The 18,102-nt window shown below is 49.0% G+C and overlaps 1 protein-coding gene and 1 long non-coding RNA gene across 2 annotated transcripts in view; one reads left to right on the plus strand and one right to left on the minus strand.

The window, feature by feature from the left end:
* Window positions 1-18,102, minus strand: part of Arsb (arylsulfatase B) — a 164,696-nt gene that overhangs the window by 18,236 nt on the left and 128,358 nt on the right. The window lies entirely within an intron of this gene.
* Window positions 5,693-9,751, plus strand: LOC119088734. Its single transcript, XR_005092436.1, has 2 exons — window positions 5,693-6,289; window positions 9,219-9,751. It is a non-coding gene; the product is annotated as an uncharacterized LOC119088734 (long non-coding RNA).

Genomic DNA, 18,102 nt, shown 5'->3' on the forward strand with positions numbered 1-18,102 from the left:
TGATGTTAATAGTTCATTTGGAAAGGGGGGAGCTTGCCTGTGGTTCAGCCATGATGGCTGTCAGGCGGGCCTGGCCTCTCTGTGCTGCCTGGGGATGGCATCCGCCTCGATCCCAGGAGCCCACACTCCAGCTGCGGCAGTGGCAACCGCAGTGCAGAGAACGGAAGCCGGATGGCACTCTCCCCGGCACAGTGCCCACAGTACTGCTGTCCACCACAGTCCAAATCCAGTGTAACCCAAGCCCTATAATCACTGCAGTGAGGGCCTTGAGGTGCTGCTGTTGCCGAAGGTAAAAAAGCCACAGCGAGGCAGTTCTTCCTCGCCGCCCCCCATTCCTGGCAGTGGAAATGGAGGAAGTTTTATATTCTGAGAAGCTATCAGGGTCTCACGTGAACGGAGATCCAGGACATAATCTCTTTCCAAGGAAAACTGGAAGCCTGTTGGAGAGAGTAGGCAAAGATGGCTACACTGCTCTACAGCTGATTTAGAACGGAATATTAAAGAATTGCCACCAGCTCTCCGGATCTGCTTTGGAAAGCTTCGGTCTCAGGGAACCCCTGCCGGGAAGGTCCCTGAAGTGGAGATCTGCTTGGCATTACGAAGCTTGACTATGAAGGTCAACCGATAGTTCTCCCAAGGTTTCCAAAGACTTGGTCCTTCCCCAACAGCCTGAGCGGATTTTTTTTCTACATTCCCAATACTCAGTGCCCTAAACTAGGCCTGTCTTGAGACACCTCACACACACATACTGTGACAATACTCACCAGAGGGAAGACTGAGTCTGTGCTGGACGGCTACTCTGCAGAGATGGTGTGTGTGTGTGTGTGTGTGTGTGTGTGTCCTGTTTTTCCCCCTCCCTCTCTGGAATAATCACTTTATCAAAGCAGGCAGGAGGGACTACCTATCCCTACCACTTTTCCTTTCCCCCTTTACCAGCGGGGAATTACGTGCATTCAGGGAGAATCTGCTCAGCAAATCTCCCACTTGTGAACCTGCAGCTGGAAAAGCAAGCAAGAGAAGGAGAAAAACTAAATGGAACTGAACTTTCCATCTGACAGAGTAAGGCAGATTTATGAAAAGCATTGGTGGTGGTGGTGGTGGTGGTGGTGGTGGTGGTGGTGGTGGTGGTGGGATGTCACACGGGAGGCTCCTTTTTGCCAGAGGATGGTGCTCTGCTGACTCTGAAATAAAGGCTGTTGGTCTGATGCCCTCTCTTGGCTTTGGTGCAGTGTGCCACATGACAAACCATGGGCTGGTGGCTATTGGGTACCAAAACACAGTGATATGAAGGAAGATGCCATGGAGATCAACTATGGTCTTTAGCAATTCACTCTACAATTCTAATAGCCAGAGACAAGCCTGAGGGTCCCAACCCAGAGAAATGATAATGTTCAAGGATATAGAAATGCTAATTGCCCTGATTTTACCATGATGTAGTATATACATGTATCAAATTATAATAGCCTAATTATGTCAATTAAAGAAATCTTGAACCAGGCATGGTGGTACACATCTTTAATCTCAGTACTCAGGAGACAGAGGCAAGTGGATCTCTCTGTGAGTTGGAGGCCTGCTTGGTCTACATAGTGAGTTCAAGACAGCCAGAGGTACATATTGAGACTCTGTCTCCAAACCAGCCAAGCAACCAAGCAACCAACCAACTAACTAACTAACTAATAAATTTTAAACTGGGCATTGTGGCTCGTGCCTGTAATCTCAATGTTTGGAGACGGAGACAGAACAACTGCTGTGGGTCCCAGGTTGGTCTGAACATCCATGAAAGACCTTATCTCAAAACAACAACAATAACAATAACAAAACCCCAAACAAAGCAAAATCAATCTTGATAAGATGGAAAATCCAAAAGCTAGATCGTGTGGGAGGCACTGAGATCTTGCAACTTCTTTCTTGGGACAGAAAAGGGTTGTGAATAGGAAGATCAGAATATTTATCACTGAACATTCCATGAAACCCCCAGAGCCACTTCCTGAATTGGCGAAAGCGCACAAGCAGGCAGGAAGTGTGTAGAGATCTCTGCTTCCCTCCCAACATGCTCAGAGCCTCCCTTTGGGGTTGAAAGGCGCGCCTTCCTGAACTGTCTATCTAAGGCTGTGCATTTTAGAAGGGATTGTATGTTAAATATAAAAAAAATGTTGAGCCTCTCTAATTGTTTAAGGGCAGTATACAGTGTTCTGGGAACGACAGAGGACCATTCCTCCTTTTTCTTGGTCTGACGGTGTGCTAGGTATGATTTTTAGGTACTAGAAGGCCATAGCTATTCAAGAAGCTCAGAGTGAAATGAAGAACAGATGTCAAAGGAGTGGTGAGGTGCAACTGTTATTGTTTATTTCTTAATTAGAGAAAGGGGTTTTTCAGATTGGCATAATTTACGATGTTCGCGATGTTCGCATTAACTGAGCCTTTGGATAATGAGCGTCCCTGAACCCCTGAGACAGAAGGCTTATTTCTAGCTGGTGGGGAAGGCAAGGATTCCCAGAGAAGGTGAGACTCGGGTGAGGGCTCCCACTGGGGGGCCAGGAAGATCTGAACAGTGGATAGACACAGGTGATCCTGGACAGGGGCGATTGTGTGTGGCAGGAAGTAAGTCTGGATGGGAAGATGGTTGGGCACCCTGGCTGCCTGGAGGGGGACAGAATAAGAACAGCCCGGGAAGAACAGGTTGCTAGGCATGGTGATGCATGACTAACCTCAGTATTCAGGAGGATGAGGCAGGAGGCTAACCTGGGTGTTTCAGAAGAAAAGAAAAAGGAAACAGATGGGTTGAGTCAGTGACAATTTCCCTAATTAGAGAAAGAGGAATTTCTGCAGTAACTGGAAGCCTGTAACTTTTTTTTGAGCAGGGATAAAAGGCACATTCAAAGATTCATCTCCATGTCCCATTTGTTGACTAAGCTGCAGAGTTGACTTAATGCTGTGAAAATGTGGCCACAGATGGCAGCCAGGATTAAGTGCCCCAGAAGAGATGGTCTATATCACAGCTGTGTAAACGGCCATTCTCTATCAGCGCAGAGCCTTGTTAGACAAGTGTTCTGATGTCTCCGGCCTGGGTGTAGGCGTGATTCTGGGGAAATCCAGGTCCCCCTATGGGGTTCTTAGCCTCACAAATAAACGGACTCAAATGGAGGCATAAGGACAATGCTATTAGAGATTAAAAGACACCCCCCCCCCCCCCGCAAAAAAAAATAAATAAAAATAAAGGCTGGGTGGTGGTGCACGCCTTTAATTCCAGCACTCAGGAGGCAGAGGCAGGTAGATCTCTGTGAGATCTACAGAGCGAGATCCAGGATAAGCACCAAACTACACAGGGAAACCCTGTCTCAAAACAAAACAAAACAAAACAAAACAAAACAAAACAAAACAAAACAAAACAAAACAAAACAAAACAAAAAACCAACACAGCCGGACCGTGGTGGTACATGCCTTTCTGGTGCACTTGGGAGGCAGGTCAATCTCTGTGAGTTTGAGGTCAGCCTGGTCTACAAAGTGAGTTCTAGGACAGGCTCCAAAGCAACACAGAGAAATGCTGTTTCAGAAAACACCACCACCACCAACGAAGAAGAAAAGAAGAAGAAGAAGAAGAAGAAGAAGAAGAAGAAGAAGAAGAAGAAGAAGAAGAAGAAGAAGAAGAAGAAGAAGAAGAAGAAGAAGAAGAAGAAGAAGAAGAAGAAGAAAGACAGATCCCAGAGCAGGCAAGCTGCGAACCTCTGGAGCTGCCTGGAGGAGGCAAATGAAGGGGAGAAGGAGAAGGTAGACACATAGTGGGAAGAGAGGTTTTAGAGGAAGAGCAAGCCGCCCTAAATACTGGGAGGACAGGAGTGCCAAGGGTCAGGAGCGGATGCCTAGGAAAGAGACAGAAGAAGAAGGGTAAAGCTGCACCTCCCCACTAAAGAAAAGACTACCCTGCCAGTCTCTTTAGCAAGGCTCCCCCCCCTCCCAGGAGGTGGTCCTTAGCCAAACTGACTGAACCAGGCTGTCATGGTTACTGTCCTATTACCGTGAGGAAACATCATGACCGAGGCAACTCTTACAAAAGAGAGCATTAGATTGGGAGCTCGCCTACAGCTTCAGATGGTGAGTCCATGACCATCCTGGCGGGGAAGTACGGCGGCATGCAGGCAGGCATGGTGCTGAAGCAGAGCGAGAGCTTTACATCCTGATCTGCAGAGAGCAGGGCTGGTGTGGGATTTCGAAACCTCAGAGTCCAGCACCCCCAATGAAGCCACAGATGCCTCCTAATCCTTTCAAAGAGTCCATCAGCTGGGGACCAAGCATGCAGAAACACAAGGCTATGGGGGGCATTCTCATGCCCACCGCACAGCCCAGCTGAAGTGCTGGGTCTCCGCCCAGGCCAGAGATTCTATGCAGGTGACCGGAGCCTTTTCTGTTCTAACAGGAGGACAGTCTGGATGGCCAGCAGAGCCAGAGCTGGAACTTTGAGGCATGATGAGGTGGTGTGGGAACAAGAACAAGCATTCAGAGGTGCTGTTTCCAAGGGATGATGGTCTTGATTTAGGAACCTTGTGAGGGATGCAATGTTTCCAGGTGGGCTCACCAACATCGGGGTTACCACAGATGCAGCTTCCCTTGGTGCACTATAAATGAAGCCGGAACCGCAACACAGCCCACAGGACCTGTGTCGCCTGCTCCATTCCCTCCAAAGGATCACGCTGATGTCACTTCCCTTTTCCTTCCAATGCTGATGGAGTATACGAGCACCCTGTCCAGGCCTGGGTGGGAATACGCTCCTGTACCCTCCTTACAGACAAACATGTGGCCTTGGCAGCTCACTGAACTGGCAGAGATGCAAGAAAGGAGGAGCTGTGGTCTCCAAAACACTGCTTGGAAAAGGCTCCATTTCACACTGCCTAGAAATAAGAAACAAGCGTCTATCCTCTCTTAGCTCACACACACTGGGTCTGTTCAGTCAGCAGCAGCACCTTAACCAGTCCACTTGTCCAGGGTCTCATCTCATACGACTGCCTTTGCTTGGAATGTTCCAGTTGTATCCACCACTCTAGTTGGTGTGAATCTGGGAGAGTGGGGCCTGAAAATGAGGCCGGACTAAAGTCTCCTGCAAGAGTCAACTTTATTCAGAGCACCGGACAATTTATACTCCGAGGGTTAAGAAGAGTCACGTGAGTAAGGTGTACAATTACAAGGATGAGCCAAATGTGGCAAAAACAAACATGTTTTTCCACAGAGGCCTGTGAATAATAACAGCTGAGGGGCTGGAGAGATGGCTCAGCAGTTAAGAGTACTGGCTGTTCTTCCAGAGGACCCAGGTTCAATTCCCAGCCCCCCCCCCCCATGGCAGCTCATAACTGTCTATACCTCTAGTTCCGGGGGATCTGACACCTTCACACCAATGCACAGAAAAATAAAGTTAAATAAATTATTAGAAAAAATAACAGCTGAAGTAAACTCGCTCCTATCCACTACAGCAGGAAGGCGCACAAAAACACACTCTGAGAACAATTCTCTGTTTTGAAGAAACCGAGGTCACATGACTCTCGTATTGTTTTCTTGGGGCTTTCTCAGGAGCACTCAGAATTCTCTCACGACTTCATTCCTGGAGTGTGTTCTGACACACTGCACAGGTTTCTCTTAGTGCTTGAGATACTCCAGATGTTCTGAGCGCTGCTGGCCCAGCCCGGGCTTTCTCCACCGCTGGTGTCTTTGCGTCTGTCCTTCTCTCCACCTGGGCAACTTACTACATGATGCTTTCTTTGCCTGGATAACTCCCTCTCCAGGCCTCTGATCAGATCACACTGGCACAGGGGCAGTTTGGGCCTCCCAAGTTAACCTAGCCCTGTTAATCTTTTACGACAAACATTATATTTTAACTCCGTGTATGTGTCTTTCCCTGGAAGATCCGAGCACAGCTGAGTTCATGACTTTTTTGCTCAGTCATGTACTATACATTCCGCATCTAGCACTGAGGAAGGGGAGAGAGAGAGTTCTAGAAGGCCTCACACAAAGCATTAGAATATCCACACAGGAAAAAAAAAAAAAAAACAAGTTGGCAAAGAGGAAGGCTGGAAGATATTCCCTCCCCACCCACTGAGGCCAGCCAGGCCCAGAGATAACTCCAGCGTCCAAGTGTGACTGTGAATCTTTGTGATACTAAAACACACACCTGAGGGTGGAGATTTAAATGGAGACACACAACGCATGAAGTTGTATTGAAGTTGTATGAAGAACTACGTGTAACAAAGCATGTGAAGAAAAGTCTGCGATATGTAAACGAGTTCCCAAAGCCCACGCTAAGGTAAGGAAATGCCAGATGCTCTTCTGTGTCTTTGTAGGGCAAGGTTCTTTGAGTGGCTGAACTTCCATGGCCTCCCTTTTCCCTTAAGTGTCTTTATTAATACACTCTCTCACCATGTTTACTGCTACCCACGCATCTAGTTCTTCGCTCCAGGACACAAGAATATAAAACGCCTCTAGAGGTGCCCACCAAGTCCCTTCATCAGTCATTATCAGTTTGATAACTACCACTAGATAAAAGAGTGCCTGGGAAATCTGGGTTTGACGTGATGTGAACAGAGCCTGATGTTGAGTGGAGACGGCAGGGAAGTAGGCCATTGCATCCGGAGTCAGTAAGGTTTAAAGAAAACAAACTCAGGCAGTGGAGATAGCCCAAGGGCTGAGTGATCCCGTGCCATCATGGGGATCGAATCTCCATGCAATCATGGGGATCAACTCTCCATGCAATCATGGGGCTCGAATCTCCATGCAATCAATCATGGGGATCGAATCTCCATGCAATCATGGGGATCAACTCTCCATGCAGTCATGGGGATCGAATCTCCACGCAGTCATGGGGACCCGAGTGTGAATGTCCAGCTCTAAGGCACCGGAGCACCTGTAAACCAAGCCCTGCAGGAGGTGGAAACTGGAAGATCACTAAGGCGTGGTTGTCAGCCTGTGACTGCTTTCAGAGTTTATCCAGAGGTTCAGACGATTTGAGCACTATATAGACCGGAACTCTTTCTCCCACGGAACACAGGGCTTTGTTTGTTATTCCAAACACCCTGCCCTGTGCCTGGTGCTGGGTGAGAAACTGGGTCTCACGCAAGTTATTTCTTCACAGAGCTCAGTCAAAGCTCATGCAAAGTAAACCAGGAATGCCAGGGCAAGAGAGGCTCTGAGGATCAGCATTGCTCACTGCAGATGGAGCCAAAACAGAGCACCCATGCTGATCGCCCCCCCCCTCCTCTCCTCTCTGCCCACCCTGCCGTTGAGGTTTGTCAGGGCGAACACACGAGCTTCTTTTGAGAAAATGACTGGTAAGCTAGAGCAGCAAGGGAGGCCGGGAATGGCTCACTTTCATGCGACACAGAAAGAAGTGGAAACCAGGGAGCTAGTCCAACCTCCTGACACACTCGAAAACAGCCTTAGCACCTTAGAAGGGATCAGGGGAAAAAATCTCTCGACATGGCAGATAATTAATCCACTAAAACTAACAGCCAAAGGCAGCAATGGAAGCTGTAATTACCCAAATGCTTTCCAAGAGTGGATCCTGGAGAGGAGACAGAAATGGGCGGCTCTCACTTTGGTGGCTGATGGCGGCTAAGGTGGCCCTTCTGCTCTTCTGTCCTCCCAGCTCACCCACAACTGTCTCTAAGAGCAGCAGCCCTCTTAGCGGCACCCTCCTAGGGAAGGAGGGCATGTTGCTGGGGTCCCATGTCTGTCTTCTGGGGTCCGCTGATGAGTGAGTCTACGGTCAGGGCCAGCTGGGGACAGCAGCTGTCTCGGGCTCCTTGCTGAGCTTTGTAAACACCTGCCAACCAGCGGCGCTTAGCACTGGCTTGGAGGGTTCTGTGCGAACTCATCCAGGGCTTCCTAGAAGCAGGAAGATCCTCACAGCTTTCCTCAAAAGAGTATGTGTTGCCTGCTCCCGTGAGGGTATGTGCATGCTGGTGTCCATCAATACCGGTGCCTGCCCGAGGCAGAATTCTCACAGACGGGTTCTGTGTGAGGAGAGGGGTGCATAACGCAATATGGAACAGCCCGAATTTTATTTTAGATAAGACTGATGTTAACTGTCCTCAGAACTGGACTCCCCCCCCAAAAAAAATTAAAACTATTTTTTTTCTTTTGGATTTAATGAAGTTTTGCTAGATGAAGCTAGTTGGCATGGTGAGAGATGTCGGGCTGATGGAAGGTGGGCAGCATGATTTACAACCGAACCCTGAACCCTTTTAAAGAATAGTAAAACATATTTTATATGCAGAAATGAAGAGGGAGGGAGAGAGGGAAAGAGAGAGAAAGGAAGGGAGGGAAGGAAGGGAAGATGGAAGGAAGGAAGGAAGGAAGGAAGGAAGGAAGGAAGGAAGGAAGGGAAGGGAAGGGAAGGGAAGCAAAGGGAAGGAAGGAAGGAAGGAAGGAAGGAAGGAAGGAAGGAAGGAAGGAAGGAAGAAAGGAGGGAAGGAAGGATGGATACGTCGAACACCGGCTGGGCAGAGCCCCACAGCCATGGTATAACTTCAGAAAGCACACACCAGGGCCTTTTCCAAATAATTGCTGAATGGCATAACAAGCAACAGACCTAATCCTATAATCACATCAGGTTTATCTGATACCGACTTACTTTCCCATCGAGCCCTTATCTGTGGCGAGAATCGGCATGCCAGTGGGGCCCGCAGGCAGCTCCTGTTACATCTCGGGCCGCGCGCCGTGATTTGACAGCAGGCGCGTGATAAAGGTTGGATAAGCACACACAGAGGACCAAACATCCACTTCTCCTCTTAGCCTCGTTCTGTTCTTTCCTTCCACCCACCCTCGGCCTCGAGAGGAAAAGTGTGGTGCACACCACCCGTCCGCCTTCCGTGGCAGAGGGAGCTGCTGCTGAGAGAGCAAAGCTCACTCTTCTCAGAGCTGGATTGTTCTGGTTCCCTCTGGCAGACTAGAAAAAGAAGTCGGAAAGAGGACAAGGGTGTGGGGACACACGTATGGTCAGCAAGCCTGTCCTTGATGAGGGAACTGCCTGGCTGAGCGGGAATGTCCACGGATTAGAACTCTGTGGTTCACTGACTGACCTCCATGGGCTCTGCAGGCCCTGGCGCTTGTTTGAGCTTACACACAGTACCCGGAGAGAGGATGCAGAAGTACCCCAGGTATGGAACACCCCAAGACAGCAGTTTATTTCTGTTTTAGATTTTTTAATTTCATGTGTATGAGTGTTTTGCCTGCAGGTATGAACGTGTACCGTGTGCATGCCTGCTACACACCAGGGTCAGAAGAGGACCTCGAAAGAACCACCATTTGGGTGCCGGGAATTGAACTTGGGTCCTCTGCAAAAGCAACAAGTGATCCTACAAACTGAGTTACCTTCTCCCCAGCCCCAAGACAGCAGTGCTTTAATACTGCAAGACAGCGACACTGTGGAGGGCCCTGTGAGCCTGGACTCACAGAGCCCCAACCCTGCGACTTTCTAGCTGGGTAGCCTGGGAGCATAAACAACTTAACTTGTCTATGACTCACTTAACTCATCTGAAAAATGGGAATACCAACACCTACTTTCACGGTTGCTGTGATCACTGAGTGGGCTAATGGTGATCAAGGGGTAAGGAAACACGTGGTTGATATAAAGTAGAGAGAAAGGATGACGAAGTTTTACCATTGTTGTCAAAAGTATCTTCTCTGGGTTCGCCTCCCCTCTGCCCTCTTACCTGGTGGTGTTTGGCAGTATTAAACAGACAGAAATAAAACTGGAGGAAATAAGGGATAAAAGAGTCAGTGTCTAGGGTCCCCTGATGGGCATAACAATCTTACATCTGGTGTGGTTTGACTTTGTGGGGTTTTGTTGGTGTGGTTTTTTTTGGGGGGGGGTTCAAGACAGGGATTCTCTTTATGTAGCCCTGGCTGTGGCTGTCCTGGAACTCACTCTGTAGACCAGGTTGGCCTTGAACTCACAGAGATCCGCCTGCCTCTACCTCCCAAGTGCTGGGATTAAAGGCGTGTGCCACCCCCCCCAGCTGTTTTGTGTTTTTTAAACAGTGTTATTCTCTATTATAGAAGAGCTAACCTCTGACTCAGTGGGTAGCTCAGGTTGGCCTCAATCTTATAGCGACCCTTCTGCTTTGACTTCCCAAGTACTGGGATTACAGTATAAGCCACTGTACTGAACCTCATGTTCACACCAACAGCCAACACTGAGACACTGAACCTCGTGTTCACACCAACAGCCAGGGCTGAGACACTGAACCTCGTGTTCACAACAACAGCCAACACTGAGACACTGAACCTCGTGTTCACACCAACAGCCAACACTGAGACACTGAACCTCGTGTTCACACCAACAGCCAGGGCTGAGACACTGAACCTCGTGTTCACACCAACAGCCAACACTGAGACACTGAACCTTGTGTTCACACCAACAGCCAACACTGAGACACTGAACCTCGTGTTCACACCAACAGCCAACACTGAGACACTGAACCTCATGTTCACACCAACAGCCAGAGCTGAGACACTGAACCTCATGTTCACACCAACAGCCAGAGCTGACTGGCACAGCATCTCCAAAAGCTTACCAGGCACAGAACGTAGTGTCTAGATTGGGTCTCCTGCTGGACCTGTTACAGCAGTGACACTTTCTTCTTCTTTTACACATGCAACCAGACTTCCAAAACCTGTAGCCAAGTCACACTAAAGCCGGCTACCATGTTCCCAGCCAGCCACTCTCCCTACCCTGTTCCGTTGTCATCCACCTGCCCCCCAGTGCATCCGACCCAGCCTGCTAGACGTGCCTGGGAAGGCTCAGTTCTCTGTCTCTCTGGTATCCTGACTGACGGGTCTCTGTATTCATCATCGCCAGCAGCCCTGGTGACATCTGGAATGTGTCGTGTCTAACGTGGCAGCCACAGCAGCGTCTACAGGAAGTTAGCCAAGCTGGCTTGACTGCAGTAGGTAGGTACCCCTGAGAACACTACCCTCCACCGTCCTCCTGAGCTGGGACACTGTCACCCTGCTGACCCTCCCAGCCCAGTCTCTCTTGGCTCTTTCACAACCATACCCACTGTGTGCCAGGCCGGGCCGGGAAGGCGAGAGTGGCCGAAGACAGCCGGGCGAGCACAGAGCATTCCGTAGCCTGGCAGGGTGTGCTGGCAGAGGGCGCCGCTTGTAAGTGAGAGGGCTGGCGGAAAACCCGCTCTGGAAAACGCTACGCTGAGGGACCACAGAGCCCCTCTGGCCTAGAGGGAGACACCATAGAAACATTTGGGAGGTTAAATAATTCAGCATGGAGCCTGCCTTCCTCGTTTTATGTTCCTGGCTGGCCAGAGGTCTCCAGGCTCTCTCAGAAAGCCTGTCTTCATAGGGGAGCTTCTCAATAGCTTCAGCTCTAGTGAAGTGTCTTTCTTTTCAGACGCTCCCTGGCCAGTTCCCTTGGGACACGGGCACATTGCAAAAGACGCTCTTCTTTCTCTCCCATCATCTGTAGTTAGGGGGCTGTGATTCCTCACTGGAGAAGGACAAGTGATGAGCCTCCACGGGTACCTCAGCCCACAGCCAGAGCCCAGTCCACAGGGAGGAAGGAACTGAGTTTTCAAAGATTTTGAAAACTATTGAACTAAACACAAGGCAATTGCCGGGCGGTGGTGGCGCACGCCTTTAATCCCAGCACTCGGGAGGCAGAGCCAGGCGGATCTCTGTGAGTTCGAGGCCAGCCTGGGCTACCAAGTGAGCTCCAGGAAAGGCGCAAAGCTACGCAGAGAAACCCTGTCTCGAAAAACCAAAAAAAAAAAAAAAAAAAAAAAAAAAAACACAAGGCAAGGCTTTCAATGGGAGCCAGTGCCTGCCTCTTCTAACTAGGAATCCTCAAGTGACCTTGAAAGGCAAAGAGACACAATAAGAGGCAGTCTAACAAAGGAGGGCCCAAGAACAAACAACCTTTCACCTACTAAAGCAGTCACCTTGTTATGAAAAATACCAGACAGCCAGAAAAACTGTGCTAACATCATAATCAATGCCACCGGTCCAAACCCGGCCCCAACAAACACCATCCTACGGCCATGCTTCTCTATCTTCACATCTCATGTCAGTATCGTTTCATCTGTAACTCTTCCAGTGTGTCTCTAAGACAAGCATTTTAAAACAGACACACTTATAATCCCAGTAAGACTATGACATTAAAACTGAGTTAATACGGGGAGATGAACATCCTCCCTAGAATATGAAGGACCTATCTCTAGGGTCTCTCTCATATTCAGTTGGTGTTTGAATGTCTGCCTCTTTTCAGTCACTGTGTGCATGTGTGTGCATGCGTGCGTGCGTGCGTGCGTGCATGTGATATACATGTTTGTGTGGGTGTGTGCTTGTACGTCCATGCACAGAGGGCAGAGGTTAATATTGTGTTTGTTTGTTTGTTTTAATTTGGTGGATTTCCACTTTAGTTTTGTTTGTGGTTGGTTTAGTTTGTTTCAATCCTGTCTCTCACTGAACCTGTAGGTCACCTAGGCCGGCTAGCCAGGGAGCTCCAGGGATCCGCCCACTTCTACTTTTCCGGTACATGCCCTCAGACACATGTTGCAATCCCCAGCTTTTACATGTGTGTTTGAGACCTGAACCCACGCCTTCATGCCTGTGTGGCAAACACAGACTGAGCCACCTCCTTGGGTCCCCAGTCACTTTTCTGATGAAGTCTGTGGCCACATAAGTGGCTGGTGGGATACTGTCCAGTGGCAAGTACCAGGCAGAACTTAGCCTGCTGGCAGAGGCATCCTGTCCTGGGCGGGAGGAGATTCAATTTGTGCTGCATTTATACCTTTGAGCAGAGCGGCACTCCCATCAAGGCATTTCCCTGACTTCCGGAGCCAAAGGCACTTCTCCAGGGCCAAAGGCTTTTGAAGGCCTCAGGGGACCAATTTCTGTCCTTGCCCTCAGTTCAATGAATTCTCCTGCCTTAGCAGGGGCTCTGTGCTGGGCTGCACAGACCAGGGTGACTCCCGGGTCTCTTTGGCTTGGGCTAAAGACAACCAGGATGATTGTTCGCTGGACCTGTAGTAGGTGGGGAGTCACCAATAAACGTCCACTGACCCACAGGCCCTGCTTTTATTCCCTCCATTAATCAGAGCTAAAGTGTTGATGAATCCTAAAGGCTTCCATCTTGGTTGGTATGAACAGGCAAAACAGACGGCCTGCAAGAGAGAAGCTACGAGCCCAGGACTGGGCTGTGGGAAACACCACGAGGAATGAACAGGCCTCCAGGAACGAAGAGTCCTATTGTGACGAGCTAAGAGCATAGAAAATGCCGAAGAGAAAGCAATCAGTATCTAATTCTACCAAGAGAGTTAGTGTGGGGGAGGTGGGCAGGAAGGCCCAATGTGGGGCGCGGGGTCCATTTGAAATGGAGCTCAAGGGTGGGTGCAGTTCTACTATACAGAGATGCAGGAAAATATGGGGTGGGGGGCAACGATCAGTGTGAAGGCTAGCTGAAGAGGGGGTACATGGCTCCGGGGGAGCGAGGGGACAATGCTAAGCAGAGCCCACACTGCAGAGAGGCTCTGTGGCAGGGCCTGTGGCAGCTCTGCCTTGGATCAGGCATCGTGGATCACTGAGAAGTTTCCACAGGCAACGTGGCAATCATGGAGGAAGGTTCCCACCTTCACCAGGAGCTTGGAAAACTGCCCATTAGGCCGAGGCGGACGGACTCTAGGGCCTGGCCCGACGCTGGAATGGAGCTGCAGCTGTGTGTGTGTGTGTGTGTGTGTGTGTGTGTGTGTGTGGTGTGTGTGTGTGTGACATCTGGTCAGACCTGCCACCTCACTCCAGGGTCCTGCTGTGGTAAGTGTCCCGGACGTAAGCCGGGCAGATAGGGCTTTCCCTTGCTCTCTCCAAGGCCTGGCATGCTCCCTGGCCTGTCCTACTTCTCAAGTTCCATGCCCTCTTGGCTGGCCTTTGACAGGAATCGGCGGTTGCTGGTATGGGCAGAGGAAGTGACGGAGTCTATGCCTGAGGCTATGTAAGCAGGATGCAGCTCTAGTCTTTTCCACAAAACCCTGGGTCGTTTGTTTCTAGAGGTCAGCCATTGAGCCTGCTACCCAGCGAGTCCTAAGGAGGGAGTGATAATATCCACACCCGGCACTGGCTTTCTGACCCTGTTAAATCCCTGGACCGCTCACTGGTTCCCGTGCTTCCCAGAGAAGGGGAGAGAAGAGGCTGGGACACGGCAGGTAGGAACAACACAGCGGGAAATCTGTGCACCGAACGGAAACTGGAGTCGGTGCCCGGGACTTATTTGTTTCTCATTTGCTTTGGAAAGAGATTGTCTCGAGTTTGGAAATCCACATTCCACTGGGGAAAGCAGACCAGATTTCTGCTGACAGGGAGTTTGGCAGCGGGTAGATTTTGTCTGTTTTTGCCATGTGAGCTCATTTTCTGGGGACCCAGTTCTCGTTCAAGATGCTATCGGGGCTGTACCTTCCACCCACGAAGCTTTCATTCTCACTGAATGCCTTTGGAGTTTTTATTTAGGGTGCATTTTAGGAAATCATAATGCCAGGCCTTCCTTGTGCAAACAGTCCGAGCCAGCAGGGAACACGTGAGTTAAACATCTTTGATGGAAACTCCAGTCAGCCTTCCCGTGCCTGGGGGGTTTCAGGGACTCCAGGCCTGTGTTCAGATGTACAACAACACACTGGGATTGGAGTGCACCTAAGCTCTCAAGGGCCTTGAATCTTGAACCTAGTGCTGTTAACACACTTCAACTTTTTCCTACACAGAAAGACTGTTTGTTTTATAACCCAACATTATAGCAACTAGCAATACAAGAAAAGTTGTGTTTCTCATAGAAAACACAGGCCCTCAAGTGTTAGGTTAAATTTCAGATTTGGAGGGAGAAAATGCCTAAAGCTGTGAGCATGCCGGCCTGGAGCCTCTCTCTTCTTGCTTTGGGAGGCAGCAAGAGTCCAGGACGGAGGCCTGTGTGTGACACACATCACCACCTCATGGTTGCTGAAGTCCCTTTCCAAGCAGATGGTGATGTGTCCGAGGCTCTGCCCCATGGAGGAGAATCATGGGCACTCACGCTTGTAGGCGCAGTCCGAGGCTGGGGCTTGCCTGGGGAGGCGCTGTCCTGGACAGGGGCTTCTGCTCTTGGTAGTGAAACCGCTCTCCTCATTTTCTCCTAAATTCCATCAAGAGGATAGAAACTAGTAGAGCAGACCAGGACACGGGCAGTTACCATAGGGGGGTCACCAAACAGTTAAATCAGTTCTGATATGAGCCATGAGACGGGTGAGTAAGGATTGCACACAATGGATTTATAACACAGTAGGGTTTTTTTTTTTTTTTTTTTTTGGATGAAAGTAGTGACTGGGGACATTTCAGATGAAGAAATGGCCATGTTTTTTAAACATTTGCATCTGTGAGTTGCAGAGGCTCAACATAAAGCAGATTTCCTATATCCACCAAAGCCATTCTGGCATAGGAAAGTTCCCTTGCCTAAAGGAAAACAGATGTGTGAGTGGGACATGTCAATTCTCTAAGGGGTGTATCAACATCAGAATTACAGAGCGACCTCAGGAACTATATATTCTGTGAGGCAATGAGCAGAGAATTCTGACCACATTTCATCCCTGAAAACATTGAAAGCAGAAACTTAATATTGGAAAAAGGCAAATTATTAGTGCAGATGAAAATCCATCATCCATCCACAGTGTCAAGGGCTCCCTGCCAAATGAACTGACCCCATATTGCTTTCCCTATTCCAAGTTCTTGCTACGTGCTGCATCAAAGATGTATATTCAGGTCCACTTGACTGTTTAAACAATTATTACGTGGCACATCCTTGTATGTGCTTACTATGAGGGGAGACTACGCCAGGGTCATCTGCACAGGGGATCCATAGGCAAGTCGATACAGAAACAGGAACATGAATCCAGGCAATCTCACTTGAGGTGTGGGTCAGAGTTCAACAACAGGCAGGTGCTCGGTGGTCTGCAAGGTCCTGAGGAGGGACGACAATGCATGCTGGCCACCAGCACTAAGCAGGAAGAAAGGCAGGCCCGAGCCACCTGCCAGAAGAACATTTATAGTGAGGTGGGCAGGCAGGAGAGAGGATGAGCTCCTCAGTGAGTGACCATCTGAAATCAGGCTGGGAACGATCTCAAACCCATTAGTATGTGAAATGACTATGTAATGGATCAGAGAGAGCCACACAGCAATTCAGATGGGTGTGGTAGAAAGAAAAGCTCAGATGATTCAAATCACCTCAAATGCTGGCCCCATTACAGAAAGTCACAGGAACATTCTATTCAAAACACACAGTATTCGATGCATTAAATGCAGCTGGGAGAGTGTAGTGCTTAGAACTGTCTGGGCACACACGAGTAAAATAATAATCACTGGTGATAAAATGTATACAGACTAAGCATAGACAGAATAAATACAGGTATTTTCCACTAATGGTTTTTCTAATTTCCCGGTGATGCAAATTAAACTCTGGGCTTTCTTGACCTGAAGTCACACAAAAGTCACCAGGTAAAAACCCACAACAGTGATGCATCTCTACACAACAGAGTCCTGTGGCACTACAAACTTGCCCTTGTCTGTTTTTATGATGAGTACTAGCAAGAAAGGGGTCTCTCAACTTCTTATGATTTTAATAAGGCATAAAACGTTTTCTGAAAACTTATTCTAAAATTTGTCAGAATGAGGAAAAAGCAGTTATGAACAGAGGTGCGGCATCCATGAAGCACCCCTTTATTAATTTAGTAATTAGTAAAGACACTTACAGGAAGAATGAGCTGTGACGTGGCGTGTGCGAATAGACGGGGCACTACACTGCCAGGGGTGACAGAGTGTTCCCACATTGTATTCTACACCGCCTCCCTTGCTCTTCTCACTGGCCTGTAGTGCAGTCACGGCTGCCACCTCTGAAGGAGAACATGCAGGGCCAAGGACCAGGCTTTGAGTGCAAGCCTTTGGCATGGACTCAGTAATCAGATGCCACTGGAGTCTACAGAATTTTTCAACAGTGTAGACAAACAAATCAGGCTGAAACGACACATAACAGGGTGCATGTATTTCAAAGGTGACTTCTTTTTTTTCACATGCCCATGGGTAATACCTTATGAAATGTTCTGGAAAGCAGCAACCTAATGAGGAAGAAGAACGAGGCCGTGCTTCAGGGATCGCCAGAGTGATGGAGCCATCTCACTCAGTCCGTCTGAGCTGCTTTGAGCTGTCGGCCACCATACGAGGCCACCTGCCTCTATGCATACATTCCCACTCAGTACCCTCTCTGCATCCTTTTAAAATATATGCCCTTTGATCGTGCTTACCTCCTTCACTCATCCCCCTAACTCTTCCCCATCCACTCTTTCCTTCACTCTTAAAGGCCCAGTTAGAAGCCCATCCTGTTTTAATCTCTGAGGACCCCACTGTGGAGCAGTCCTCTTCCCACCTACCATCTCTCCAACTTTTGGGTTCTCTGCTCGGCATCCACCATGGAGGTTTATAACTTATCTTGACATATGTTGACATTCTAACCCCTAATGCAGGGATGTGTCCTTTGGATAAGAAACTACAGCTTGTACTCTTTCTATGACAACCTTCCTCAAAGGAAAGACCCCGAGTCACCTAGACTTCAGGGTGTGTGTGTGTGTGTGTGTGTGTGTGTGTGTGTGTGTGTGTGTAAGGGGTGATCAACAAAGTCAGAGATCTCGAGCTATGGAGGGAGGCTTTAAGGAAGCTGCATTTTAAACGTGTTGCCCTGGGGATTTTTGTGTATGGTAAAGACTGAGTACCACAGTATGCAGTATGTAAGGACCACAGTGTTATAGACACAAAGGAGCAAGAAGTATTTGCTGAATATACAAAGGCGTATAATCAAATAAACAAAACCCACACCCAAGCAAACAATAACAACAAAATCAATCAAAATTAAGAGTTAGAGTGACTTTTTTTCCTAGTCCCATGGCTGCTGAAAAGGTGAAGTATCTCCCCCAATCTTTTTCCCTTACTCCTTTCTGAGTGCTGGATCTGGAGGTGTTAGGAAGTGCCTTACCACTGAACAAAGCCCTGAGGCCCTCCCTGAGGCCTCCCTTGCCTTCCCAGCATTCCCTCCTTCTCATA

Source organism: Peromyscus leucopus, chromosome 11, assembly GCF_004664715.2.
Source record: "Peromyscus leucopus breed LL Stock chromosome 11, UCI_PerLeu_2.1, whole genome shotgun sequence".
In the NCBI taxonomy this organism is placed as follows: domain Eukaryota; kingdom Metazoa; phylum Chordata; class Mammalia; order Rodentia; family Cricetidae; genus Peromyscus; species Peromyscus leucopus.